The sequence below is a fragment of the Homalodisca vitripennis genome, unplaced genomic scaffold (genome assembly GCF_021130785.1).
Source record: "Homalodisca vitripennis isolate AUS2020 unplaced genomic scaffold, UT_GWSS_2.1 ScUCBcl_821;HRSCAF=3613, whole genome shotgun sequence".
NCBI classification, from domain to species: Eukaryota; Metazoa; Arthropoda; class Insecta; order Hemiptera; family Cicadellidae; genus Homalodisca; species Homalodisca vitripennis.
In genome coordinates this window covers 59740-80308 of record NW_025777003.1, presented here as the reverse complement: position 1 = coordinate 80308, position 20569 = coordinate 59740, and the positions used below count along the sequence as shown (strand labels likewise).

Below are 20569 nucleotides of genomic sequence, written 5' to 3'. Positions count from 1 at the left end.
GATAGAAAATTATTATTTTCATACACAATTTACAAAGACTCGTGATATTTATACTAAATTCCTAGCAACAGTTTGTTTTCATGGGTTTCAATGATAAAGTATATGATCATATCAAAGCAACAAAGTATTGTTATAAACGTAGTACGTCTGTCAATGAATGTTTGTATCGCATAAAGGATTACACCAAACAAAAGGGCTATAAATGATGCTTTAATCTGATTATTGCATTTATCTCAAACTGTGTTTCAAAACATCACGTATTCTGCGTTTTGTGGTTCATACACGGTTACCTTTATTAAATATCATAATCTATAATTGAACATTTTATACCGAATGCCTAATGTGAGATCAAAAATAAAATTGTAAGCTAAAGGCTTCTCCCTTTTATTTCCTCTTCTCCTAATCATCGCCATCTTGACTCTTCTTTTCGTTTCAAATTACCTGCAACTGTGGCAACGAAAGTGTCCATATTAGGCTTCCCTCAGTCTTTTGCTGTCTATGGTGGGTTAAGTACGTTTTATTTATTGTATTTTTACTTTGCATTTTGACATTTTAGTAGGGCTCCAGCTACCTTGAACCTCAGGCGTTCGCTTCAGTTGTTTATTAAGTAACAGGTTTGTTTTAATTATTATCCATCACGTCGGTGATTTTATTGTTACATATTTACTGTCTTTTTCTGCCTGCTTAGCCTTGAGATTTAATGTTTTTTGAAACCTGATAGTGGATAGAACAAGGAGGTAAGGTAACATTAACGATGCGAAGGTTCGTAGACCTGCCACCCTCTATTATGAAATTAAAAACAAAGAGCTATGTTCATAGAATATGTGTTCGCAGTAAATCGTCAGTTTTTATAAGCACATTATAAAAAATAAAAGTAAAAAGTAAAGAATGTCTTATTTTACCAGGCGAAGTTAGGGCTAAGAAGCCCTCTAACACTTAACCTGGGGACCAACGGCTTAAAGGTGACTTCCGAACCACCACCAATGGCCGGGCAGGCGGGCTGCTTGCAAGGACAGGATCGCTCAGCGGTCACCCTGCTTTTTGTTCGTCCACTGCTCGTATATTCCTCTGTGGTCTTGTGTCCATTCAAACTACAACACATCTACCAGCGCAACAATCAGTACAGAGGCGCTTTATGGTATTCCTGGGCTGCTGTTATGTCCCGCTCGACGAGTTGCAGATCTCTCCTTTCTGTAGCGGCTCATAAACCTGTCAATTCGAGAAGATTCGATCTTATATTTGATCTGTATTCGACAACAGCGCTTGTTTGAGCCTGGTCAATCTGAGAGGAACTACCTGCGGCACAGCTCTATTCCGAGGCTCATGCAGCTTGGAACCAGATTTCTTCATCGGTGGATTGTTTCCTCCAGCTTGCAAGCCATCAGGTGTGCTGCTGTGTAACCCTTTAATGAGAATTGATTTAAAGTAATATTCAATGTTTCAGTTTCTTAAGATTGATTATTTATTTTATTTTATGTCTTTTTTTAAATAATTTATAGTTCATATCGTTACTATATTAGGTTGTTGCTTATTATCTCTAGCTTTAGTATTCTTTATTATTGCTATAACATTAATAATTTATATTGCTATTATACTCAATTGTTGCACATTTTAAGTTTATTTATTAACATAATTATAACTTTAGTAGTTTATATTGTTATTATACTTCATTACTGCATTTTTTTTAATTTTATTATATATTTGTATTGTTAATTTATAAAGGTTTACAGTTTTTGTAAATTAGGTACTATTCTGTCTTCCTATGTTAGATGTTCTTGCATGTTTTGTTTGCACTGCTTTCATCATTAGTCACAATTTATTCTTTAGCCACATTACCTTTGCACTCTCGCATTATAAAACTTAATCTTGCATTTAAATTGGTGCTATTCTATTTGAGTATGTATAAAGGTATAAAGCCAAATGTAAATACAGCTTCCTTGAACAACTCCATTTGTCTTGTCAAAATAAGGGGGTTCCGCCGTGTCTTTATAACTACGTTCAAATTCATATGTGTTCTCATGCCACATATGGCCTAATTTAAATTTAATTATTTATTTAGGTCTGCCTTAAAAACCATAGCCTATAATTGTTTTATTGCTTTTATTATGACATCATTTCCAGAGTCAAAATATAAAATATAATCAATTATCATATATTCACTTGTTACTGAAATTAATTAATGTTTGAAATTAATTTTAAAAGAATAAAACTAAACTACTGAAGTAAATATATACTTTAATCTCTTTAGCGAAGTTTAACTAAAAGTATCAACAGCCTTTTAGTGTAATTAAAATTATTATTATGTTTCATGTATATCATGTATATTTTCATAAATTCCAAAATATTCACTTTTATAACTGCGTTCAAATTCATGTATGTGTTTTCATGAGGCATATGGCCTAACTTACATATTATTTATTTAGGTCTGACTAAAAAATAGCTTATAATGCTTTTATTGCTTGGATTATGATACCATTTACAGATATAACATTTTATATAAATAGTCTTCTAATATAAAATATAATCAATTATCATAAATTTACTTGTTACTGAAATTAATTAATGTTTAAAATTAAATTTCTCTTTAGCGAAGTTCAACTAAAAGTATCAAGAGGCTTTTAGTGTAAGTTAAATTATCATTATTTTTCATGAATATCATGTATATCTGCATACATTCCAAAATATTCAGAGAAATTTGTTTTAATTCTTTCATCACAACAAATTTTCTTGGACTTCCAAACAGTTTTGACAACAAATTATACAAATCGATCTCAATGTTAGTGCTTAAAAGTAATTTAGTAGTCCATTTTTATTATATAGATACAAGGGCTAGTAGCAGATAAAATAAAAGAGGGAGTATTTCACATTCACGGCCTGAATTGTTACACACATTTCGGGTGGCCACACCTGTTTTTGTGCGTTACAAAATTGAGTGCACATGTGTTGATTACAGGGACGAGCTTCTCTTGTGTTTTATGTGGAGTCGCTGTATTTTATTGCAAAATACATAACTGGAAAGTTTTGCACAACGAATCTACTGTTGCTTTTTTACTGATTTCAACAATTTTCACTTGCTTAGATCATTCTCAAGCAATGGTAATATTATTTAGTATAGTTTAATTTTTGATAAACAAACTGTAAAATAATAGCAATATAGCAGTGCTTGCAAATAAAAATTAAGTTAAATTAGTTATGTGTGCTGTTTAGTCAGGAAAATGTTTCAAAATATAGAAACATAATATGAATGAGTTTTTTATATATATATATATATATATATATATATATATATATATAATAACACTATTTGCTCGTACTATACACATCATGAATATAAGTCTGTTTATAAAGAACATTTCGCGTAATTAACTTTTAAAACATTACAAGTTCTAAATAAATAACTGACATACTTGTAATGCACTACAGTGTTTGAATATTCTTTCGTTTGAGTAGTTACGAGAATGTTTAATTCCCCACTTTTTGCACACTACCTCCTTGGATAAGCGTTAGCACGTTTGCGCCTTTAAAGTCCCAACTTTTCTTTGTAACTCTATGTAACTGCAATGGAAACTATTTATGGAGGATATATTTACAAATGCGGACAGAGAAGTTTCATCTTCTTAATATTGTTCTTTTATCAATGACTTTGTACGGATATTAAGTTGAAACTTAACTAATACGTGCATATTTACTAATCCTGTAGTCAGTTAATGTAACAAATTGTAATTATATAAAAAGTTTTCATGTTATTAGTAATATAAAATTTAATATTAAGGTGTACAATATATTTAGTGTAATAATATAAATATTATACGACAAACAAGTACCGAAGATAATTTATTATTTCTTAACCCAGTGGCCAGGTATGTTGTCAATGAGTGTCTATATTTTCATCGCATGTATAAAGAATAAATGGAGATATTATAGTACGACCCATTATACAACAACGGATTTGAATAACTACTATATTATTTATGCTTAAGTAAAAACAACTGCCCAGGTATACAGGGTGGAAAAAAGTATGGAAACACTTTCACTAATTTTTTATGGCTTCACTTATACAAATTAAATTTTGTACATCACCACTTGTATTAAGAACCTAGTTTTTGAGACCAGTGGGGACATTTTATCTTTTTCAGTGGGACGGCCCGTGAGGAGTCGGACGAAAATCTGAAATGTAAGCATAGGCCGAGTTTGGTATCAAATTAAAGGTCTAGTAAAGAAAAACTCAATTACCGCAAACCGCACTTAAAAATGTTGACCCTAAACCAGAGTACGGGCCTTATGAATTTCATGACAAAGAAATTTAGTAATTTTGTCTTGTGAAGTAACTAATTTACTTTCAGTAGTATGTTTTATGTCGGTTATGTAAATTTTAAAACAATTTCCAACAAAAAATTATTTTTTTTTACCTCTAAATTTGTTGGATAACTGTAAATAGGGGTTTTCCTGTCTTGTCTTCAAGAAACTGAAAGTATTCAATAATACCACCGTTGACTCCATGAGGTCAAGGTCCAGTCCCTCCAGCCCTTTTGTCTCAGGCAAACATAAACTGGTTTAGGCAATACAAACAGTACTGTCACAGCAAAACTCCACAGTTTTTGTATTTTTAATTATCAGCTTGGTTTTTAGTCTACGTTATAATTTCGTCCACGTAAGATAAAGTTGAAAGTCTTTACTAGAAGGTACTACGATATAGTTATAAATTTTTTTACTTAAGTGTTTACATTTTATTCTACTAGTTTTTAAAAGCAATGTCACTTAGTGAGTTTGAGAGAATCACGCTGCTTATGATGCGTGGGTATGGATATCTAGTTCGTCCCTATGAAAGTGCGCATTTGTTTAATGACACTTTTCTTGATAGACCCCCCAATTAGTAAGTCAACAGTGTTTAAGACAGTAAAAACATTTGAAGAAACTAGAACATTCAAAGATCGCGAAAGAAGTGGGAGGCCTAAATCGGCAACAAATGAACAAAAAATCTTTGGACGTACTCCAAACATTTGTTGAAAATGCCAGCACCTCGGCCAGAGTGGCTGCAGAAGATCTTGATATGAGCCATACCTCAGTGTTGAATGTTTTACACAAAACCAAAGTATCACCCTTTTAAATTAAACCCTAACCCAAGAACTTGCAGAGGATAATTTTGATCGAAGGACTGAATTTTGCGAAATAATGATGCGAAAGTGTGACGAAATTCAAAATTTTTTTAAGTTCGATATTGTTTTCAGATGAAGCTACATTCTTTGTTAATGGACAAGTTAATAGGCATAATTGCCGTTACTGGACCGACCATAATCCACACTGGATGATAGAAGGCCATACACAAAGGCCTCAGAAAGTGAATATGTGGGCTGGAATAATAAACAGTAAACATTTTAGGACCGTTTTGTGATAGATGGAAATCTAACAGGCGAAATTTATTTCAATATGTTGACAAATAACATTTTGCCAGCAGTGCGTGCTCTTCTTGGGGCAAATTTTTAATGCAGTATGGTTTCAGCAAGATGGAGCACCGCCCCATTTACTATTTGCGGGTGCGCAATCTGTTAGATGAAGTGTTTCCTAACCGTTGGATTGGTCGCAGGGGTACCGTTGAGTGGCCGGCTAGGTCACCGGATCTTAATCTACTAGATTTTCTTTTTGTGGGGCTTCTTAAAAGATAATGTGTATAAAACTAAACCAGCCAACATTGAGGAGCTGACAAATCGTTTATTAGAAGAAGCAAGGAGAATTACACCCGAGATGCTTCAAAATGTGACTGCAGTAGGTTTTTTATAATAGACTAGCTCATTGCCAACAAGTGTTCGGAGAGCAGTTTGAGCGCCTCATTTAAAAGTTATGGTTATTTTTTGTAATACATAGATAATTTTTAATTTAATTCTTTTGGATAATTGTGTTCCATAAAGTGTCACTTTCAGCCAGAACAGTTTACTTGAGACTGTGAAATTGCGGAGAAATAATAATTAATCAAACGTTAATTATGAAATTCAAACGGCCCGTACTCTGGATAGGGTCAACCTTTTAAGTGCGGTTTGCGGTAATGAGTTTTTTCTTTACTAGACCTTTAATTTGATACCAAACTCTGCCTATGCTTACTTTTAAGATTTTCGTCCGACTCCACACGGGCCGTCCCCCCCTGAAAAGATAAAATGTCCCCACTGGTCTCAAAAACTAGGTTCTCAATACAAGTGGTGATGTACAAAAATTTAATTTGTATAAGTGAATCCATACAAAATTAGTGAAAGCGTTTCCATACTTTTTTCCACCCTGTATATTTAGTTATTAGTCACTTTTACATTCTTAGATCGATACACAACAGAACAACCCGTGAAGATAGTTAAAGTGTATTGCTAATAGGAAAATTGTTTTGCTGATCAAATGTGTTGCGGTAGGCTCTGCGGTAATTTTGATCGAGTCATTGTACATAATTAGACGGTTATCTTTCCGATAAAGATGATTACGAAACTCGAAGAAACTGCATTAATATTGGGAATAAAAACAGAGCATATTGGGCAAATTTACTGTCCAACTAATGCTGTTTTCCATATTAAAGACATTACTGATAATATCTAAAGCAACCATATCATAGTGCACTGCATCATGGTATCTTACGGCATTATTCTTTCTAAGAGAACTTTATTATTTGCAAAAATGTCTCCTATAAAAGTAATCAGCACATTAGTGATTTAATTTGTGCTGGTTATATCCTTGTATTATTCTCTATTTTTGTCGGTAATAGCTTAGTGTAACGCGATCAGCCTAAATACAATCCTGATGTGGGATTAGAAGAAAACTGGATCCTCTCAAGCTAGACATTATTAGTCACTCTCTGATTTCAAATTCATCTAAAAATTTTAAGATCTCATATACAAACTTGTGTCTTAGGTACTTTTGCAAATAACACCTATTCATAGGCACAAGCAATATAATTCCTGAACCATGTGCAATGGAAACCAAGGTAGCGATTATATATGATGAATATACAATTTAATAAATTCAAAAAGAGATAGTACATTTAGTAAATACCAAGATATTAAACATTTGAGTGATTTTTCAAGGTCCAACAACTTCTCCTTGTTGACAAGAACAAAACTCTGATAGAGATCGAATACAGATGAACTATTTAGAAAATTCTAAGTGTGTTTTGTTATCTGAAGAAGAAGCAGGACAAATTCTAGGTACTTTAATTTTAAAATTCTTTTATGTAAGATCGTTATACGATAAACTAATTGCTAACCCTGAACTGCTCTAATATATATATATATATATATATATATATATAAATTTATTTCAATAAACTTTGAATCGCAAAAAGTACTTGCTCCGCCGGGACTCGAACCCGGATCTCTCACTTTCCGGGTGAATGTGCTACCATTACACCACAGAGCCCTCACTTTTTACGATTCAATTATTTTGTATTTGGCCGTTTCTTTCACATATGTGTTTAAATAACCAAACTAACATATGATCGGAAGACCAAATACCTGTCAAATGACTTCTGTTTACATTCATTAAATTTGTATAAATGGCAATAGCCGAATTTAATTTATTTCAATAAACTTTGAATCGCAAAAAGTACTTGCTCCGCCGGGACTCGAACCCGGATCTCTCACTTTCCGGGTGAATGTGCTACCATTACACCACAGAGCCCTCACTTTTTACGATTCAATTATTTTGTATTTGGCCGTTTCTTTCACATATGTGTTTAAATAACCAAACTAACATATGATCGGAAGACCAAATACCTGTCAAATGACTTCTGTTTACATTCATTAAATTTGTATAAATGGCAAATATATATAATATCATATATATATATCATATATATATATGATATTATCATTATGTCCTGCAATGCTTTTGGAACTAAATTCTTGGTCGGACTAAAATACTAAAAGGCAACCGTAGTTATCTTTTTTGGATCTTTGTTGCTGGATCTTAATTTTAAATGATACTGTTAGTTTGTATACAAGTTTTTATATTGCGCTCATTGATATTACCTGTACAACTATTCACACAAACCTAATTCTGAAGTAGTTCCTAGTACCGCCAAGAATGAAATGATATGATTAGAGTCAAAGTGAAGACAAGTGTCAGGTGCAGTTACAGGTTATACGATACTTTGGGTGTAGAAGCTAACTTAATAACAGTACCTGACTTACCGCACTTTCAAGTTTGGATACTCGGCGAAATGAAACCTCTTGGTTGTATACAAAAACTAATAATACGTCCTTAAGAGCTATGTATTAAAAATATGTATTTGTCATGTTTTTTAGTTTCTTACACACTCCAGCAGTGCACTATAATTTTGTTTCTTTATGAAATGTTTTATTAATAAACGTAACTTCTACTTTATACCTTGGAAATTAAAGCTGTACTATACACCATTCACCTGAACAAAAGAAAGACATCTCTGCAGAATATTTGAGAGGCTTATGGTTATAATAATTACATACGAACACATATTATAATATTTCTCCTAATTTATATACGGCTTCACTTAATGATTGAAATAACTCTCAATGGCAATCGTTTAAATTATGATTGAAATGTAATGATTACAAAATTCTAATTTTAGAACAAAATTACCAAAGTTCATGAAGTTTCATGAACAATACATCAGGTACATCGAAGGCTTAAGATAAAAATCAATAGCAGTTTCTGATGTGTACCTAATAACGTACAGTCACTTATTGGAAAATAATTGTAATATTTCTCAAAGTTAGTCTAATTAAAAAAAGTGTACGTGTTAGCTTCTAAATTATTTCCTTTTAGTTAAAATTAAAGGAGGTAAATAAAGAAATTTAAACTTTTGGTTCATTTATTGATCTTGAGATGTATTTTAGTATGTCTAAATTTATTATTTATCATGGGAAAAACTTGTACTACTTTATTTAGTTACTAGTAAAAGTTTCATATACTTAGGCCCGTTTCATAAAACATAGTTATGACCCTACAGGAAAGGACAATTTAATTTCAACTTTAAACCTCGATAAATATACTAGATTATACATGATGATTATCTAACAGGGATTTATTCAAAATTGATGAAATAAGGGTAACAGCAACCATATTCCACCAGTGTAATCACATTTGCTTATAGATTGTTCAATTACCATTCAGCGTATCAGGTACTTGAACGTTACCTCCATTATATAAACATCTGTTCTCAAAGTGGTCCATAAACGCTCATGTACCATAAGCAGTATTAGTTATTACATATAGCTGAAATACACGTATTAATTCAAAAACTACTACATTGATAATACGTTTTATAAATATCGTCTTATTACCTTATAGTACTAATCAAATATTATTCTACTTGAGTTACAGATTTAGAATTGTATTTCACTACATGAACCGTAACAGGATTACCTGAATTGTAAGTTTATAGAAAAATAAAGCATTATACTCTCGAGAACGCTTACGTTAGCATTTCACTAATTCTAGCATATTTGTGTGATTAATCTGTAAATAATTATTAGTTAAATTGCAAAAAATAAATTGTTTATCCAGGTTTGGGTTAATAAGAAGTGCAAAGGTTTGAAACACCGGGAATATTTCGACCAATCACTTTCTTTTTTATCGTCCTTCATAAACTTTCCGAGTTTAATTCTACTGGAATCTCCTTATTGCATAGAACTTTATGGCGTATTTACTTTCTGGATGTGACACAATACATTTATAAACATTATCTATTAAAAGAAGTATTAATCCACAAAATGGCAGTTTTAATGGTCTTAATTAGGCGCTATTGCATGTTCCATTATAATTATTAATAGTTGTTACTCACTTAATTTACGGATTAGAACAACTATTCAAGTTTACGATGAAAACTCTCCAATTTTAGTAAAAATTCAATATTGGTAATTAGCAAAGGTATTTATTAAATTTACCTAACTTTTACTACCATAACACTGAAACTATAAAACTAAGAAACAGTTTTTGCAAACCAAAGAAAACACAGTGTAAGTTTTTAGCTTAGAAGATTTCTTAGAATTTTATTAATATATATTTAACAGTTTCAACGTCACTATGTTCATATCCTTCAAAAATAAAAATATTAATTAAATTGTATTAAATAATTTAAACAAACTTTACATAATAAAGTGTGTATATTGTACGAAAGAAGGTCGATTAGATTTTAGTATGATTAAAAAATGTCTTACTTTTCTTTGTCACACTTAAATTATGTATGTTAAGTTAGCTGAAAAAAGAAGTCATTTATTGTAGTAAAAGAGTTTGTGACTAACATTGTGGATTACTAGAATGAATTAAATGCAAGTTATCAGAATTTTGGGCAATTATATACCAAATATAAGTAACAATATAATTTAGATAAGCATAAATGAAGAGGAATAAGAATTATTACCTAAAGAATTTGACATGTATTTTAGGGCTCACATATTGAAATAAAATATAACTTTATAAATTTATGAGCTTAAATAAATTACAACTGAAATGTAGTAATTAGTTGCTCAACATAAAAATGTATTACGTTAAGTTATATAAACCTAATATTATATTCAAAGAATTTTATATGGACTTAAAAACTCGATTGTACAAATTAATAATTTTAATGATAAAATATAAGGATTTTTTCATTTGTGCGATTTTCTAGATTTTTAGAAAAATAATATCAAGGTGCTATGATTTAACAAATTAACGGAACCCTGTGAACCATAAAGCAAGATTGGTCAGAGGATTTGTCATTGAAAACATGAAATATACATTATTATGGAAGCAATGACAGGCTAAAGCTTCAATAATCTGTTAGGTCCAAGTAAACACAAAAATTATACGACTTTGTTCTACCATAATCATATGTATAAATTATAGAAAAATATAATTTCAATAAACATTGAATCACAAAAAGTACTTTCTCACTTGCCGGGTGAATGTCCGGCATTGCACTACAAAGCCCTTACTTTTTAAGATTCAATTATATTGTATTTGGCCGTATCTGTCATATATGCGTTTAAATAACCAAACTAACATATGATCGGGAGAAAAATACCTGTCAAAAGACATTTATTAACATGTTTATTGAAATTAAATTAGGCTATTGCCATTTTTCAAATTGAATGAATGTATGTATATACATGTTTATAAATATAGATATATTTATATATTATATATATATATATATATATATATATATATATATATATATATATATATATATTTATAAGTAAATATTGTACAGGACAGTACATCTGTAGGCTGTGTTACTGAAGTGTTGGTGATCACTCTGTAGTTAAAGGCTGCATGGGTTCTTCTTGATTGTTTCCTTCCCCAGAGTTTTAAAGTCCAGGCTGCCTGATTCGATGAAAATTATTAGTATCGGGAGGCTTGATAATAAGGAATCATGATGTACTCTCTTATAAATATTGAAGGAGTACTATACCCCTCGTATCATGTAACAAGCATCACTGAGGTTATATCAAAGATCTTCAAGTCTATAGTTCTACTCATTCTTGACAGACAATCATACAAATTATTTTTACATTTTTTCTGCAAAAAAACTTTGAACGCGTAGTGATGGACTTCAATGGGAATTGATTTTTTCCGAAATTTAAAATCTCTTGCAAATGTTTAGGCTACAAATTTTACTGCGTCAAATTTTAAAATGCCATGTGATTGTATTCAGTATCATTCGATTTATATTTATTTATTCTGATATTTTTTCTTTGATACCTTTAAAAAACATGTCAAACTTGCTTGCCCAATTGGTAGGCTTCTGTAGTGGCAAACAAATTAATAGTTCAAAAAACAACTACAATTTTACAAAATATGTAAAAGATTTTAACAGAATTTGAACTTTGTATGATTTATTTTAATCTGTAATTACTCTTACAGAAAAAACTTTCAGTAAAGAAAATTAAAAATTTGTATTCTTTATCCCACAAGATATACTTTTACTCTATAACAGAAAGCTAGTGCAATGTTTTATTTACGTTTTTTCTCAACACATATTCGCAATTTTATCGAAATACATATATACATACAATTGCATTTTGGAAATATTTTAGCCTCTCTGGAATGTTAACAGATGATAAACGGAAACTTTTAACTAAACATTTCCACAAGGTATCTGAAATATTAAAAGAATTAAGTTGTGTAAGCAACTTTTCTACGTCGTGTGAATGGAAAAATTTAGAGTTAGAGACGTTTTTCACAGTTATTGGAAGCCTAAAAACTGAAAATAATAAATATTAAATATATATATATATATATATATATATAAATCACATATACAAAATACATATTGTCTTCTTTATATTGTGGCTATGTTTCAATAGGTTCTAGTTTTTCTAATACTTTCGTTTTAATAATTTCTTATTTTAAAATGTGCTATTTTCCTTGTAAAGTAAAAGAATAAACATATTTTATAACATAAAGTGTATTTTCAGAATATAATCATAAATAGCCGCATTCAGTATAATTGACTTCAACGGAAGTTGAAAAACTTCTCTGAATCGGTTTTACATTTCAAAAGATACAGAACTATCACTTACAAAGGTTGCACTCGAAATGACTGCTTTAGAAGTCAAAGTTGCTACGCTACAACTTCTTGGTTTAGAACTCGGTTTAGACGAAGTTTAGAACTTTTATTTAAATAAATGAGTGATGTATTCAGGCTTCGTTTGTATAAACTTAGTTTAGAGCCTTGGTATGAAATCTATTTTGTCCACAACAGAGAGCTTAAATAATATTTAAAATTAATTTAATAAGACCTATGTCTTGACCAATAACAGTAATCATATCGGATTATTTATTCTTCATCGAAAATGTTAGATTTAACTCACATAAATATAATTGAAATATGATGAACTTGTAAAAGCAATCCTAAAACTTCAATGGAAAAAAAAACCAAAACGGAAGAAGCAAATTTACAAAGGAATTCTATGCCTGTTTAGGCTGTATTACTAAACAAATTAACCTTCAGTTATTTAAAGCCTAATTTATCATGCTTTCTTGTCACGTTTTTACTAAATTACTTATGATCATGTGTATACAAAGGCTGGGAACTTTTAGATTGCAAATTGAGTTGAGGCAGTAAAATATTTTACAGACTCATTTTTTACTAATTTTAAATACTCACTTTAAAGAAGTTTAAAATATGGAGTCACTGAAAGTTAATCAATATTGATACCGCCCATCGCCGCTTGCACACCCACAGCAGACCAACAGGGAAGCGCGTGCCCATGGTGGCGAACGGGATGCCGGAACAAAAACTAAACTAGGTAAAAAAAAAGAACACCGTGGTCAGTATACTCAGGTTCATTTTACTAAGACAATAACATGGGCCTAGCCAGTCAATATAAATATGTATATATATACTATAAAAAAAAATTAAAAAGTGCCCACAGTAGTATACCTCAAACAATTCTTGTCAGGTGCACCTGCATACAAAAATTAGAAATGCCATAATTTGAAACAAGAAATGCCAATGCCACCCGGTATCCTTCGGCTAAGGGCGGGCTCCTAATGAAATCCAAGAAATAACTAAATAATATCTAAAACTAACTTAAAATTAAATAACAAAATATAAACTATATAAATGGCAACAATAACAATATCACAGGGTATCACAGATGTTGACTGGTAGGTATGTCCATCATGGTGGCCGTCCTTCAGCAGAGCCCAAAGGCGAAGGTTCTCTGCGACCACGCATGATGGAGAGATGACAGGAGAAAACAATTCATCCCTTGGGACCCTGAAACCAGGTTTCAACCTAGTATCCTTTTAAAGTTAATAATAATTAATAAATAGTTGCCAAACAATATAGAATTTAAGAAAAGTACAGTTTGCCAAAAGTTATATATCAAGAATTTTAATCAAGTTAAATTACCAAAATTTTAAATATCACAGACCAATCAATTACTGATAAAAATTAAAATAAAACTTAATATAGAAGCTGGGTAACATTAGAAAACAATAAATAAACAAGATATTCCATTTGAAAGACTAAAACAATAAGTAATAAAGGAATTTATTTTGAGGTATACGCAGTAGCCTACCATACGTAACAATTTGGTTCAAACATTTTTAAAACAGGCATTTATTGACAGAATAGGCTCAAAATTGGTGAAAAGCAGGGGAAGGGCATTCTGCACTTAAAATAAAATTCCCCACTCAAAACAATAACCCCAAGGAAAGTTAGTATGAAAATCCCCTCTGTCACAGAACAAAAATTAAGCGTATTACTCTTGGTGAAAAAAAAAAAAATTTAATGATTAGGAAAAAAACTGATGGCCAAAAGTAGCAGCCTAGTAACAGGAATCTAAATTTAAAATTTGATGGCAGAAGGCCTTAAATTAACCAAGTAGGCTATAAGGGGGAATAATGGGCTAAAAGACCCGAAGAGCGTTACATCTCTCAGAAAGGCTTAAAAAAATTTAGTAAAATGAACCTTCAGCAGTCTCTCTGGGTTTGTTTTACAAAAACTACATAACAAGTGACACATTACAAACAATATTGGCTGCAGAATAAAAATGAACTGTAAACATATAGCCTAGGACTGGTCCTCACTGAGAGACAGAAAATTAATTTAAGCCGAATAGAAAGGGTGAAAAACTAATAGAAGTGAAAGAGAATTAATTTGAAAGCCAATTTAAAAATTTTAGTTAACAGCCAGAAGTACTGAAAACTAATAAAAAGCAAAACTACAATTTTGAAAACCATGTGCTCTTAACCTTCACAGTTTGAAAAATGAAAATAATCACTAAAAATTTAAAAGAAAGCAAAACTTACTCATCAGTGAGGGGCCGTCAACTTAGCTGCACATGTTAGAAGGAGAAATGCTCAGCAAACTAACAAACACTTAATTTAACAAAATAATTAAAACTGGAGCTGCTCCTAACTAGTACAGCACGGCTCGGAGTCTTTGCCACTCTCCGGAAAGGCCAAAACGCCTTCAAAAGGACAGTCGCCTCTGCAGCCAATAAACCACACACACACTATATAAAACACACAATGAGCCGGGGAGATATAGGTATAGAACCGGCTCAGACTCCCCCCCCAAAAGGAGGAACTCCCCTCTGTTAATTTCTTCAAAATGAAGAACCAAACGAAATGCCTCTCCCCCCAATGGTTGAAGAAATATAAACCGGAAACCCTTAAGTCTGCAGAAGGGAAAACCAAGAAAATCCAGTTGGAGGCAAGGAAACCCTCCCAAGAGTAGTGTGGGTACAAAGAAGAACACAGGAACCCTTGATCGGGAAGAAGGAGCAGAGGTGATCAGGCCTCTGGACCTAAAACCCTCCCGCACAGACTAAGGAGAAATCACGGATGACTCCGGCAAGGCTTCAGATGGGATAATGTGCGCCTTCCTGAAAATCTTCCCGACTGAGGATCTCCCAGTCGGGCAGTCACCGGAGTCAGAAACTTCAAGATGCGGTGGGGACCAGTCCACCTGTAGCAAAGTTTAGCAGCTCTTTTATCCACAGCCGAACTGACTGGGTGAGCCTTGCAGTAAAACTAGATCCCCCACCTGGAAGGGATTGGCAATACGACCTCGGTTGTACTTCCTCCTTACTAACTCCCTAGCCCGAATGAGATTCCGCCTGGCTGCCTCCCAAGTGGCTTTCACATCGGGAGTACCAGGAGGTGGCAGAAGATCGCTAATTTTCCCAAAGGTTTGCCAAAGGGTTGTTTGGCGGAAAGCCAAATAATAACTCGAAAGGTACCGCCTTGTGACTTTCATGCTGGGCCGTATTAAAGGCAAATTGGATCCAAGGTAGTTGTTGATCCCAGGTGGTCTGATTTTCCGCATGAAAGGCAATGAGAGCAGATCGAAGATTGCGATTAAAACCGTTCGGCGTGAGAAGGTTGAGGATAGAAAGGGGAAGTAGTCACATGGCGGATTCCGTGCCCAAAGCACATTCTTTTAAAGATATTGGAGACAAACTGTGAACCATTATCGGAAACTAAGGTGGCGGGGATTCCAAAGTGTTGAAAAAGAAATGGTTACGAAGTGCTTGCACCGTGAGCTGCGCGGTAGCACTCCGCAATGGGAACAAACCAAACAAACTTGGAGAAGGCATCCACACAAACAAGTAGGAACTTATTTCCGGACTTGCTACGCGGAGAGGCCCAACATAGTCAATGAAAACCTTCTCCAAAGGTTTTTTCCGCCACCTCAGATGACAAAAGACCCAACTTGGTATTTTGAGCGGGTTTGCTTAGCGAGCACAGTTCACAAGAACGTACTCGAGCGGCAATATCCCGGTCCATACCTTTCCAGATGAACTGATCCCTAATCTTCGCGATGGTCTTATGAATTCCTAGATGTCCACCCACAGGAGAAGAATGAAAATACTGAAAAGACCATCGGTACAAGAAAGCTTGGCAGCACTAACTTAGGTTTTCTCCGCTGCTTGTCACGGCAGCATAGAGCACCTCGGTACAGAAAATAAGGAGGGTGGGCACCTCCGTTTTTAAGCTCATTGATGATAGCAGTCAGCTCGGGATCCTTAAGTTGGTGTGGAACAATGTCCGAAAATGCCAGAGGAAAATCTAGGAGCACGCCACAACATGGCGGCTCTGATAAATTCTGGTGGTCGTTGGGTAAGTGATACATGCGTGACAGAGTGTCCGCTATGATATTTTGGGTGCTCGCACGTGCTGCACTGTGAACTTAAGGGCAGAAATTTGGACTACCCAGCGACCAATCTTCCCGAGCTGACGGGGTTGGGCAAGGAGCCAAGAAAGTGCCTGGTGTGTCGGTTTCCAACAAAAAATTCTTTATGTTCTAGGTAACGTTCTGAACTTGTTTTAATTCCAAACACGACAGCCAAACATTCCAGCTTCATAAACAAACAACTCTTCTTCTCACAAGGGGTTAACGTGCGTGAAGCATAAGCTATGGGCTGCCGGATACCATCTACTTCTTGCGATAAAACAGCAGCAACGGCTAAGGAGGAAGCATCAGTTTGCAAGACGAACTTACGACTGAAATCAGGCATAGCCAAGACTGGAGGCTGCATCACTGCCTCTTTCAGCTGCTCAAAAGCAGTCTGTTGCGCTTCACCCCACTCAAACTTGGCACCCTTTTTCCTAAGAGAGTTCAGAGGGGCCGCCACTTCAGCAACATTGGGGATGAAACGACGATAAAAAATTTATCATTCCCACAAAACGGGCAATCCCCTTGGCATCCTTAGGAGGAGGAAAACTCCCTGATTGCCCTGGGTTCTCTCTGGATCAATACAAACACCTCGAGAAGAGACAAGATGACCCAGAAAACGATATTTCAGGCTGAGCAAAACTCACCTTTTCAGGATTGACGGTAAGGCAGACCTCTCGCAGCCTAGTTAGAACTTCCTCTAGATGAGTCAAGTGCTCCTCATAACTCTCACTGTACACAAGCAGGTTCATCCAGATAGTTGAACACGAACTTAAATTTGACATCATGAAAGATAGAATCCAGGAGTCTGGTGAGTGTTTGGGCCCCCCCACAGCCAAGCCCATAGGCACTCGGGTGAAACTGGTACAAATTCCAAGGCACACAAAAAGCAGTGAGAGGTCGAGACTCGTGTTTTAGTGGAATCTGATGGTATGCCTGGTTAAGATCAAAAATGGAGAAATACTTGGCCTTACCAAACCAGTCGAAAGCAGAATGCAAATCGGGGAGAGGCACGGAGTCAATTTCTATCTGAGCATTGAGCTTTCGATAATCCAGGACCAATCTGGACTTCCCATTAGGTTTCGGCACTAGAAACGCTGGACTGGAAAAATTTGAGCAAGACGGCTCGATCACCCCACTCTTAAGTAAATCATCAATCATATTTCTCAGAATCTCCATCTTGGGCGGAGCAAGCTTATATGGATGGGAAACGTACAGGACGGGTGTCTGTAAGACGAATCTCGTATTCCAAGAGATTGGTCGTACCCAGTTTGTCAGTAAGGACTTCAGGAAAAACTGGAAACAAATCTGCCTTATGTCCTCAGCCTCTCTTCGGCGTAAGATGTCCTAGTTGGTCAGGAGGAGTCAAGCTCTTATCTTCCATCTCTAAGGCAGCAGTCCCACGAGACTCGACATCAGAAAAAGGGAACGAGCACCCGCCTGGCGAAAGCAAAGAAAACATGACTGGAGGCCAAATCCAAAATCATGCCAGTTTTTCCGATAAAATCTGCTCCCAAGATGAAAGGAAAAGTCAGGTCCTTAGCCACCAAAAAGCTCCAATCCCAAGAGAAATAATTAATTTTGATGTGAATCTGGGCACTACAGATAATAGGTAAAGGTGTGCGTGAAGCAGTCCAGCAGATAAGTGAACTAGGCTCAACCTGCCGTATTAGCCCAGAGGATTTTAGATCTTCAAAAAAACGACAAAGAAATCAGGCTGCGTGCTGACCCAGAATCAACCAGGGCCTTCTGCACCACATTCCCCACAAGCACATCCAGTTGTGGGCAGGTTGAGCGGGCAGCCCTTACTCCCTGCTGCGCAGCCAGAGCAGCAACCTCCCCTCTCGGCCAACGATGATAACTGTCCCCAAGTCTATTTCTTTCTGTTTTCTTTCTGTTCTGTATTAAACCAGCTACCCTTTTACCATCAAAATTAGGTACATATTTGCCCTCAAAAATTACCTTTACGGCACGAGTCGGGCTTACTCGTCCGCAAGCTTACTAGTTTTTTTTATTAAGTGGACAAAACGGTCCTAATATGTCCCACTTGCTTGCAGCCATAACAGGTAGGAGGCTGCCTACGGGAAGGAGCAGCTGCTGGCTCAGACTGCACCGGAGCATGGACCGGCCCCGGAGGCAAGTGAGGAAGATGCCTCGACATGGCCTCCCTTTGATCATCCGCATCCTGAAACCCCTCTAGAGATGATGGAGAGGCGGTCGTCAAATCCGCAAAAGATGCGGGACGGCTACAAAAAATCAAACGGGAGCGTTCTTCAGGTTTAATGCCCTCCAAAATAAGGCTCACCAACTCCGTTTCGCTCAAGCTCAAGCGCAAACACCCGGGCTACATCCCGTATCTCCCCGACAAAATGGCTCAACGTCTCGTCTGGTGCCTGAGGACGGTAAACGCGTTCCACCCGCAAGCGCTCCCTAACCCGAGCAGGTACAAAGAACTCCAAGATCTCGGCGTGGAACTGGTCAAAGGTGGCACCTCTCTTAAGGCAGTCTAGAAGGCGATCAAAAAGGGGCCTTAAGGAAAACTGCGCTAAAATCTGCATAAGCATGGCATCTGTCATACCAGGAAATTCTCTCAGCTTAAAAACTTCCAGAAGAAAATGGATAAGTAAATTAGTGTCATGTCCATCAACTCTGGGGAAGTGTTGTAACACACTCCCCAAAGGATGAGGCAGTTTTGCCAAAGCTAGAAAAGGAAGGCACAACTATATGATGAAGCCTCACCAGCCGCTTCAGGAGGGCCACTACCATCGGAGACATAGTAACTCTGGGAGGCTCGAAAGAAAGAGCCGGTGGATGGTTAGCAAAAGTAATGGTAGTGGGAACCTCCGTTGGAGTGACAGCGGTAAATAGTACCCCATTCTCCTTCACCGAGCGCACCTCACTCAAACCATCTAGGGCATGTTTTAATTTATTACTGGCCGAAAAAGCCCAACTTTTAATATCAGAGTCTAAACTAGGAGCCGACATAAGTAAAACTATTCTGTCACGCCAATGTAAAAGCTGAGATGCCAATCTAGCCTTTGCTGACCCGGACATTGGGAAGTGACTCAAAATTAAATATCGTCTTCTAATTCCTCCATTCGTGTTTTACAAAACTCAAAATTCTGTGTTAATTTGGAACTCTGCATTCCAGCTGCGGTCCAACGCTATACAAGCCCGTAATTGAGCTCTTAATGCCCTCACATCTCCCTCGGGCTTCTGTCCTCTCGCCAGGACCTCAAAAACCAAACTCGGGCTTGCGTAGATGTTCAGGCACCAGGGAAAAAGCCATACCAAACAATTAAGACAAATAAATAAACAATAAACAACAAAGCGTACGCAAAAATTACTTAGTAACCTAAGTGGACTCAACTCACAAAAGGCTTACACTGACGAGGTCCAAGTGAAGAACTCAATACCTGCCACCTAATAGAAGGATACCCTGCAAATATACACTAACCACAACCTAAAAAACACAGAAGCAATAAATATGACAAAACAACACATTGATAGGGGAGAAGTAGAGTACAGTTAGATAAATTTAGCGGTTAAGCAATTTAGAGTCCCCTGCTCCCTGCAAAGGGTAAGTCTGCAGGAAGCAAGACACTAAAACCAATTCCACCCCGGTATCCTGTGCTAGGGCGAGCTCCTAATGAAAAGGTTGTGTACTCTAACCTCCCCCTACCTAACACTAACCTACACCAACAAACAAAACCAGAACTGAGAGACAGCTGAGAGAGCAGCTAACCACGCTCTGCTACCATTGATACCGCCCATCGCCGCTCGCACACCCACAGCAGACCAACAGGGAAGCGCGTGCCCATGGTGGCGAACGGGATGCCGGAACAAAACCTAACTAGGTAAAAAAAAAAGAACACCGTGGTCAGTATACTCAGGTTCATTTACTAAGACAATAACATGGGCCTAGCCAGTCAATATAAATAT

At 35.5% G+C, this 20569-nt stretch overlaps 2 non-coding genes across 2 annotated transcripts; both read right to left on the bottom strand.

Annotated features, from left to right (window-relative positions):
* Window positions 1–7318: 7318 nt before the first annotated feature.
* On the bottom strand, window positions 7319–7389 carry Trnas-gga. Its single transcript has one exon. It is a non-coding gene; the product is annotated as a tRNA-Ser (tRNA).
* Window positions 7390–7579: 190 nt separating this feature from the next.
* Trnas-gga lies at window positions 7580–7650 on the bottom strand. Its single transcript has one exon. It is a non-coding gene; the product is annotated as a tRNA-Ser (tRNA).
* Window positions 7651–20569: the final 12919 nt, after the last annotated feature.